The sequence below is a fragment of the Pongo abelii genome, chromosome 21, assembly GCF_028885655.2.
Source record: "Pongo abelii isolate AG06213 chromosome 21, NHGRI_mPonAbe1-v2.0_pri, whole genome shotgun sequence".
Lineage (NCBI taxonomy): Eukaryota > Metazoa > Chordata > Mammalia > Primates > Hominidae > Pongo > Pongo abelii.
In genome coordinates this window covers 20,588,145-20,598,660 of record NC_072006.2, presented here as the reverse complement: position 1 = coordinate 20,598,660, position 10,516 = coordinate 20,588,145, and the positions used below count along the sequence as shown (strand labels likewise).

Here is a 10,516-nt window from a genome sequence, read left to right as displayed (position 1 = left end):
CTATAAATTACTTTGGACAGTATGGCCGTTTTCATGATATTGATTCTTCCTATCCATGAGCGTGGAATGTTCTTCCATTCATTTGTGTCCTGTCTTATTTCCTTGAGCAGTGGTTTCTTGTTCTCCTTGAAGAGGTCCTTCACATCCCTTGTAAGTTGTATTCCTAAGTATCTGGTTCTCTTTGTAGCAATTATGAATGGGCATTCACTCATAATTTGGCTGTCTGTCTGTTTTTCGTGTATAGGAATGCTTCTGATTTTTGCACATTGATTTTGTATCCTGAGACTTTGCTGAAGTTGCTTATCAACTTAAGGAGATTTTGGGCTGAGAAGATGGGGTTTTCTTTTCTTTCTTTCTTCCTTTCTTTCTTTTTCTTTTTTTAGATGGAAACTCACTCTTGTTGCCCAGGTTGGAGTGCAAGGGTGTGATCTTGGCTCACTCCACCCTCTGCCTCCTGGGCTCAAGCAATTCTCCTGCCTCAGCCTCCCGAGTAGCTGGGATTACAGGCATGTGTCACCATGCCCAGTTAATTTTTTATTTTTAGTAGAGATGGGGTTTCTCCATGTTGGTCAGGCTGGTCTCAAACTCCCGACCTCAGGTGATCTGCCCACCTTGGCCTCCCAAAGTGCTGGGATTACAGGTGTGAGCCACCGTGCCTGGCAATGATGGGGTTTTCTAAATATACAATCATGTCATCTGCAAACAGGGACAATTTGACTTCCTCTCTTCCTATTGAATACCTTTATTTTTTTCTCTTGCCTGATTGCCCTGGCCAGAACTTCCAATACTATGTTGAATAAGAGTGGTGAGAGAGGTCATCCTTGTCTTGTGCTGGTTTTCAAAGGGAGTGCTTCCAGCTTTTGCCTATTCAGTATGATATTGGCTGTGGGTTTGTCATAAATAGCTCTTATTATTTTGAGATATATTCCATCAATACCTAGTTTATTGAGAGTTTTTAGCATGAATGGGTGTTGAATTTGATTGAAGGCCCTTTCTGCATCTATTGAGATAATCATGTGGTTTTTGTCATTGGTTCTGTTTATGTGATGGATTACATTTATTCATTTGCATATGTCAAACCAGCCTTGCATCCCAGGGATGAAGCTGACTTCATCATGGTGGATAAGCTTTTTGATGTGCTGCTGGATTTGGTTTGCCAGTGTTTTATTAAGGATCTTTGCATCGATGTTCATCAGGGATATTGGCCTGAAATTTTCCTTTTTTGTGTCTCTGCCAGGTTTTGGTATCAGGATGATGCTGGCCTCATAAAATGAGTTAGGGAGGAGTTCCTCTTTTTCTATTATTTGGAATAGTTTCAGAAGGAATGATATACCAGCTCCTCTTTGTACCTCTGGTAGAATTTGGCTGGGAATCCGTCTGGTCCTGGACTTTTTTTGGTTGGTAGGATATTAATTACTGCCTCAACTTCAGAACTGTTATTGGTCTATTCAGGGATTTGACTTCTTCCTGGTTTACTCTTGGGAGGGTGTATGTGTCCAGGAATTTATCCATTTCTTCTAGACTTTCTAGTTTGTTTGCATAGGTGTTTATAGTATTCTCTGATGGTAGTTTGTATTTCTGTGGGATTAGTGGTGATATCCCCTTTATTATTTTTTATTATGTCTATTTGATTCTTCTCTCTTTTCTTTTTTTATTAGTCTTGCTAGCAGTCTATCTATTTTGTTAATCTTTTCAAAAAACCAGCTTCTGGATTCATGGATTTTTTGGAGGGTTTTTTGTGTCTCTGTCTCCTTCAGTTCTGCTCTGATCTTAGTTATTTCTTGTCTTCTGCTAGCTTTTGAATTTATTTGCTCTTGCCTCTCTAGTTCTTTTAATTGTGATGTTAGGGTGTTGATTTTAGACCTTTCCTGCTTTCTCCTGTGGGCATTTAGTGCTATAGATTTCCCTGTAAACCCTGCTTTAGCTGTGCCAAAATTCTGGTATGTTGTGTCTTAATTCTCATTGGTTTCAAAGAACTTATTTATTCCTGCCTTAATTTCATTATTTACCAAGTAGTCATTCAGGAGCAGGTTGTTTGGTTTCCATGTAGTTACATGGTTTTGAGTGAGTTTCTGAATCCTGAGTTCTAATTTCATTGCACTGTGATCTGAGAGACTGTTTATTATAATTCCCATTCTTTTGCATTGGCTGAGGAGTGTTTTACTTCCTATTATGTGGTCAATTTTAGAATAAGTGTGATGCAGTGCTGAGAAGAACGTATATTCTCTTGATTTGGGGTGGAGAATTCTGTAGATGTCTATTAGGTCTGCTTGGTCCAGAGCTGAGTTCAAGTCCTGAATATCCTTGTTAATTTTCTGTCTCGTTGATCTGTCTAATATTGACAGTGGGGTGTTAAGGTCTCTGACTATTAATGTGTGGGAGTCTAAGTCTCTTTGTAGGTCTTTAACAGCTTGCTGTATGAATTTGGGTGCTCCTGTATTGGGTGCATGTATGTTTAGGATAGTTAGCTCTTCCTGTTAAATTGATCCCTTTACCATTATGTAATGCCCTTTTTGTCTTTTTTGATTGTTGTTGGTTTAAAGACTGTTTTATCATAGACTAGGATTGCAACCTCTGCTTTTTTTTTTTTTTTTTTTGCTTTCCACTTGCTTGGTAAACAGTCCTCCATCCCTTTATTTTGAGCCTATGTGTATCTTTGCATGGGTGATGGGTCCCCTGAATATACAGCACACCAATGGATCTTGACTCTTTATCCAATTTGCCAGTCTGTGTTTTTTAACTGGGGCATTTAGTCCATTTACATTTAAGGTTAATATTGTTATGTGTGAATTTGATCCTGTCATGATGATGCTAGCTGGTTATTTTGCCCATTAGTTGATGCAGTTTCTTCATAGTGTCAATGGTCTTTACAATTTGATATGTTTTTGCAGTGGCTGGTACTGGTTTTTCCTTTCCATATTTAGTGCTTCCTTCAGGAGCTCTTGTAAGGCAGGCCTGGTGGTGACAAAATCTTTCAGCATTTGCTTGTCTGTAAAGGATTTTATTTCTCCTCACTTATGAAGCTTAGTTTGGCTGCATATGCAATTCTGGGTTGAAAATTCTTTTATTTAAGAATGTTGAATATTGGCCTTACTTTCTTCTGGCTTTTAGGGTTTCTGCAGAGAGTTCTGCTGTTAGTCTGATGGGCTTCCCTTTGTGGGTAACTTGATCTTTCTGACTGCCCTTAACATTTTTACCTTCATTTCAACCTTGGTGAATCTGATTATATGTCTTGGGGTTGCTCTTCTTGAGGAGTATCTGTGTGGCGTTCTCTGTATTTCCTGAATTTGAATGTTTACCTGTCTTGCTAGGCTGGGGACGTTCTCCTGGATAGTATCCTGAAGAGTATTTTCCAACTTGGTTCCATTCTCCCTGTCACTTTGAGGCACACCAATCAAACATAAGTTTGGTCTTTCCACATAGTCCCATATTTCTTGGGGGCTTTGTTTGTTCTTTTTCATTCTTTTTCTTTAATCTCATTTTCACACTTTATTTCATTAAGTTGATCTTCAATCTCTAACATCCTTTCTTCCACTTGATCAGTTCAGCTATTGATACTTGTGTATGCTTCACGAATTTTTTCATGAGTTTTTCAGCTCCATCAGGTCATTTATGTTCTTCTCCAAACTGATTATTCTAGTTAACAATTCCTTTAACCTTTTTTCAAGGTTCTTAGCTTCTTTGCATTGGGTTAGAACATATTCCTTTAGCTCAGAGGAGTTTGTTATTACCCATCTTCTGAAGACTACTTCTGTCAAACTCATTCTCCATCCAGTTTTGTTCCCTTGCTGGTGAGGAGTTGCAATCCTTTGGAGGAGAAGAGGCATGCTGGTTTTTGGAATTTTCAGCCTTTCTGCACTGGTTTTTCCTCATCTTCATGGCTTTATCTACCTTTGTTCTTTGATGTTGGTGACCTTTGGATGGGGTTTTTGTGTGGACATTCTTTTTGTTGATGTTGATACTATTCCATTCTGTTAGTTTTCCTTCTAACAGTCAGGCCCCTTTGCTGCAGGTCTGCTGGAGTTTGCTGGAGGTCCACTCCAGACCTGTCTGGGTATCACTAGTGGAGCCTGCAGAACAGGAAAGATTGTTGGCTGTTCCTTCTTCTGGAAGCTTCGTCCCAGAGGGGCACCCTCCAGATGCCAGCTGGAGCTCTCTTGTATGAGATGTCTGTTGACCCCTGCTGAGAGATGTCTCCCAGTAAGGAGGCATTGGGGGTCAGGGACCCACTTTAGGAGGCTGTCTGTCCCTTAGCAGAGCTCGAGCACTGTGCTAGGAGATCTGCTGCTCTTTTCAGAGCTGGCAGGCAGGAATGTTTGTCTGCTGAAGCTGAGCCCACAGCCACCCCTTCTCCCAGGTGCTCTGTCCCAGGGAGATGGGAGTTTTATCTATAAACCCCTGACTGGGGCTACTGCCTTTCTTTCAGAGATGCCCTGCCCAGAGAGGAGGAATCTAGAGAGGCAGTCTGGCTACAGTGGCTTTGCTGAGCTCTGGTGGGCTCTGCCAAGTTCAGTGGCTTTGTTTACTTCCTGGTGGCTTTGTTTACACTGTGAGGGGAAAACCACCTGCTCAGGCCTCAGTAATGGCAGACACCCATCCCCCTACCAAGCTCAAGCATCCCAGGTGGACTTCAGACTGCTATGCTGGCAGTGAGAATTTCAAGCCAGTGGATCTTAGCTTGCTGGGCTCCATGGGGGTGGGATCCATGGAGCTAGACCACTTGGCTCCCTGGCTTCAGCCCCTTTACAGGGTAGTGAGCATTTCTGTCTCACTGGCATTCCAGGTGCCACTGGGGTATGAAAAAAATCCTGCAGCTAGTTTAGTGTCTGCCCAAACAGCTGCTCAGTTTTGTGCTTGAAACCCAGGGCCCTGGTGGTGTAGGCACCCAAGGGAATCTCCTGGTCTGCACGCTGCCAATACTGTGGGAAAAGCATAGTATCTGGGCCAGAATGCACCATTCCTCACATCATAGTCCCTCATGGCTTCCCTTGGCTAGGGGAGGGAGTTCCCTGACCCCTTGCACTTCCTGGGTGAGACAATGCCCCATCCTGCTTTGGCTTGCCTTCTGTGGGCTGTGCCCAACTGTCTAACCAGTCCCAGTGAGAAGAGCTGGGTACCTCAGTTGGAAATGCAGAAATCACCTGCTTTCTGCATTGATCTCACTGGGAACTACAGACCAGAGCTATTCCTATTTGGCCATCTTGACAGCCGGCAAGAAGTAACCAAATTTCTTAGTCAATTTTGGCTTTAATAGTGACTGTCCTAAGATTTTTTTGTCACTCACAGACAATTGTCTTGTTCTGATCCTCTTTAAACTGTGGTTTATAATCAGCTATAGGACTTTGACAGATGTTCCTGAATGCAGGTTTCTGATAACTTTGGAGACTGTGACATTAAAATAGGGGGAAAAAAACTTTTAGAACTCTCTTGGAGAGCTGAAATGTTCATGAATATCAAACAGAACAAGAGGTAACTGCATGGACTGATCTAACAGAAAACTGAAGTAATCTTTTTGAAAATTTTTGCTTAAAATGCTGAGGATACTTTGTTTTGTTTTCCAGAGTCAAGGAAACTTTTCTTTTGAGCTATATACAGCTTTTAACAATTGAGTAAGGTATACTCCTGTGAATAAAATTTGGAGCATATTTGTTTCTCTCTACCTGATTTCTCCAGAATTTGAAAACTATTTCTGAGTATTCTTAACTTATGGCAATATAGTTATTTGCATAAGTGCAATAATAATCTGGACGCAATTGGAGAAACTACTTAATTTACCAAGGCTTTGACTGGAATGGCGTAGTTTCCTTTTAAGAATCAAAGTTGACTTACAGAGCCAATAAAAGCGCCTTGGGACAATTGGCCTCATACATTGTCTGCATAGTGCCTGTACAGGGTTTCCAACCTGTGGTAAGTAAAGAATGTCACTTTTTTTTTTTTTTTTTTGAGATGGAGTCTCACTCTGTCACCCAGGCTGGAGTGCCTTGGTGCAATCTCAGCTCACTGCAACCTCTGCCTCCCAGGTTCAAGCGATTCTGCTATCTCAGCCTCCCAAGTAGCTGGGACTACAGGTGCACACCACCATGCCCAACTAATTTTTGTATTTTTAGTAGAGATAGTGTTTCACCATATTGGCCAGGTTGGTCTCAAACTCCTGACCTCATAATGTGCCTTCCTTGGCCTCCCAAAGTGCTGGGATTACAGGCATGAGCCACCGTGCCTGGCCAAGTATGTCACTTTCTAACAGGCCCAGGAGCCCCAAATTACCTTGTGACCACAAGAGAAAAGGAATTTCCCAACTTATAGGTATTTGAGGGTACAAACTCAAGGCTGGGCTTGGCTTTGAAAAAAGTCTTATCTGAGATTCATTTTATGGAACAATGTTCCATCAAAGCCAATTAAAAAAGCCTATGTGAAAATTATTCTTGCTGCACTTTACAAATAATCTGGCCAAGTATAAGACTAAAGCTTATTTTTGCAAACAAATTCATCCTACCATTATTTGTCTTTAGTAAAAATGTGAGATTGGAGAGAGAAAAATTATGTTTCAAAAACTGTGGTATACTTGTTATTAGATTCTAGTCTTATCAGTTGTTTTTGAACTGTTTTTTACCATACCGATGCTTTCTGACTCAGCTCCTCTCTACCCTGAATATGAGATGCCCTAATAGTTAGGCAGGAATATCATTGCCCCTATTCAGCCTGAAGAAGTTATAGAAGATAGATCTTCATCTGCTTACAGCCTTTAGGATTAAAGTTTCCCTTGTAAAAGGGAGGGGGGAAATATGCCAGAGGTGTTTGAACCAGAGCAACTCAATCTTGAATAGGGGCTGGGTAAAATAAGGCTGAGACCCATGGAGCTGCATTCCCAGAAGGCTGGGCGTTCTAAGTCACAGGATGAGATGGGGGTTGGCACAAGATACAGGTTACAAAAACTTTGCTGATAAAAGAATGCAGTAAAGAAGCTGGCCAAAACCCACCAAAACCAAGATGGCAATGAAAGTGTCCTCTGGCTCATTATATACTAATTATAATGCGTTAGCATGCTAAGAGACATCCCACCAACACCACAACAGTTTATAAATGCCATGACAATGTCAGGAAGTTTCCTTATGTGGTCTAAAAATGGGAGGAACCCTCAGTTCTGGTAATTGCCCACCCCTTTCCTCGAAAACTCATGAATAATCCATCCCTTGTTTAGCCTATAATCAGGAAATAACCATAAAAACAACCAACCAGCAGCCTCAGGGCTGCTCTGCCTATGGAGTAGCCATTCTTATATTCCTTTACTTCCTTAATAAACTTGATTTCACTTAATAAAAAGAAATTATAGTATATACATGCAAAGGAATATTATTTAGTCCTTAAAAAGGAGGAAATCCTGCCATTTGTGACAACATAGATGGACCCAGAGGACATTATGTTAAGCAAAGTAAGCCAGGCACAGCAATACAAATGCTGCAGGATCTCATTTATGGGTGTATCTTAGTCCATTTGTGCTGCTATAACAAAATATCTGGGACTGGGTAACTTATAAACAACAGAAATTTATTTCTTATGTTTCTGGAGGCTGGGAAGTCCAAGATCAAGACACTAGCATTGGTGTCTGATGAAGGCTGCTGTCTGCTTCCAAGATGGTGTCTTGTTGCTGCTTCCTCCAGAGGGATGCATGTGTCCTCACATGCAGGAAGATAGAATGGTGAGAGAGCACTCCTTTTGACTTTGAGCCTTTTAGTAAGGGTGCTAATCCCATTCATAAGAGTAGAGCCCTCATGACTTAATCACATCACAAAGACCATACCTCTTAATACTACTGCACTGGGGATGGCTTCAACATAAATTTTGGAGGGGATGCCATCATTCAAACCATAGCAATGTGGACTCTAAAATAATTGAATTCATAAAAGCAGAGAGTAGAATGGTGGTTTTCATGGGCTGGGGGGAGGGGGAAATGGGGAGATGATGATCAGAAGGTACCAAGCTTCAGTTATCCAGGACGAATGAGCTCTGGAGATTTGTGTGGCATGATGCCTATAGCTAACAATACGACATTGTATACCTAAAATTTACTAAGGCAAGTTGATCTTATGGTAAGTGTTATTATCAAAACAGTGACTAAAACAAAATCCAAATACAAATAATAAAGGGGCTGGGTGCAGTGGTTCACAGCTGTAATCCCAGCACTTTGGGAGGCCGAGGTAGGTGGATCACTTGAGGTCAGGAGTGTGAGACCATCCTGGCCAACATGGTGAAACCGTGTCTCTACAAAAAATACAAAAATTAGCTGGGCATAGTGGCCTGTGCCTGTGATCCCAGCTGCTCAGGAGGCTGATGTGGGAGGATCACTTGAGCCTGGGAGGCAGAGGTTGCAGTGAGCCATGATCGTGCCACTGCACTCCAGCATGGGTGACAGAGCAAGACTCTGTCTCAATAATAATAATAATAATCATCATCATATTAATAATAATAAAGGGGTGGGAGGAAACTTCGGGAGGTGATGGATGTGTTTATGGCCTTGATGGTGGTGATGATTTCACAGGTACATACTTATTCCCAAACTTATCAAAATGTATACATTAAATATATACAGCTTTTTATATGTTCATTTTACCTCAATAGAGTGGTTTTCTTTAAAAAAAGAATTAACAACAATCTGGCAGGTCCATGGGGAGGAGAGGCCCAGGTGGCTGAGGAAAGAGCGTCTGCATCCTGGAGCCCCGTCTGGGGACATGGGGGAACATGTGAGGCTGTGGCACAGAGAGCCCTGCCAAGAAGGATATGGCTCCAGCTTCATATTGAAAAAGAAGGGTCTCTTGCAACTGGCCAACAAAAGCATCATTAGAACTGGACAAGGTGGACATTCTGACCCGAAGGATGGCTCTGGGGGGCAGGAGTGCTGGCCATGGGAGCAGGAGAGGCTGCACATTTTGCTGCTTATGCTTTTGCACCTGCCATCTTGGTCACCCTCACCCCCCCAGCCCTCTGAGTGTTCTCATAAGTGCAATATTATCTTCCTATTTTTTAAATGAGCACTTGAACATTTATGGGAAAACAGGCTGCATATTGGGGTCAACTGTGATGGTTATCCATACCCCAGAAGAAGAGGAAGTCACTTCTTTGCACGAAATGGAAATGAAATTGAGAGACCCAGGATTTATTTCCTTTGCTGTGATCATAATTGTGATCTTGGTGTTGATTATGATTGTGGCTCCCAAGAAAGGACAGACCAATATATTGGTCTATGTTTCAATCTGTTGTTTGACTGGAGCATTTTCAGTTTCTCATGCCAAAGGCCTGGGTATTGCCATTAAGGAATTACTAGAATGGAAGCCAGTTTAGAAGCATGCCCTGGTCATTGTTTTGCTGGCTATACTTGTGTTTTTGGTGACTACACAGATTAACTATCTCAAGGCACCAGACACCGTTAATACATCTCCTGTGACTCCCATTTATTTTGCGTTCTTCACATCCATGGTAGTGACTTGCTCTGCCATCTTACTCCAAGAGTGGTATGGCATGAAAGCTGGAGATATCATCGAGACCCTGAATGGATTCTTCACTATTATCCTTGGCATCTTTCTTCTACACGCTTTTAAAAATACTGACATTACCTGGAGTAAGCTGACATCCACTGCTAAGAAAGAAGTCATCTCTCTGAATGGCAATGAGAGCAGTCCTGTTTTACTAGAGAACTTGGAGTGTTTAGCCCTGGATACAATGATAACATTACCTTGTTTAGCAGAACTGATGATTGAAGTCTCTAGAAACACTGAATTTTAACCAGTATGAGACAGTCAAAGAGGAAAATGAATGCTTGCTTCTTGGAACTAGGAAAGTTAGCATTTTTGAAGTTCTAACTAATTTAGATGTGAGGCCAAGTACAAATGCCATCTTTTTGGCCATTAAATTTGAAAATCAGATTGATTCTCCTCCAGAAGACGTCTGCTGCTTTTCATTTCTGCAAATTTTGAAATATTCCCTAGGGATCAAAGAAGTCAAAGAATTCAAAGAGCTATGTGTGTCTCAGAATAATCTCTTTCTTCTGGCCACAATATATTTGTCTCTGCCAGGTGGCTCTTCATTTTTTCCTTGGTGGCTGTATGACTTACATTCATCAATAGAAAGTTAGCAGTGTTCTGATAAGCAGAGTATCAGTTATTTTCTCTGATAAGTCATAATTTCAAATTATTGAAACTGAGAAGTGAGATCACCAGTGCTTTGTCCTCCCTTCTGCAACTTCCATCTTCTTAAACTGGTTAGCTAATTAATTATCTTAAAGGAAAAACAAGCCTGCTTTGGAAATTTATTCCTTAATGGGCTAGAATACACAAGACATACCCACTCACGAAAAGCTTATAAGTTGTAACTTACTGACATATCATAAGAATTTACTACCCATTAAAGAGGAAGAATGGAGGAAAAGAAAAATACTTTAGACCTCAAATAAAGGAAACTGTTTTTTTTCTTTTCACACAAACAAACACACATGCTATTGTTTTCACAGGTTCCTTTAATTAAC

The 10,516-nt window shown here is 41.3% G+C and overlaps 1 pseudogene; it reads left to right on the top strand.

The window, feature by feature from the left end:
• Positions 1–8,726: 8,726 nt before the first annotated feature.
• LOC100451566 (magnesium transporter NIPA3-like) lies at positions 8,727–9,752 on the top strand (annotated as a pseudogene).
• The last annotated feature ends 764 nt before the right edge of the window (positions 9,753–10,516 follow it).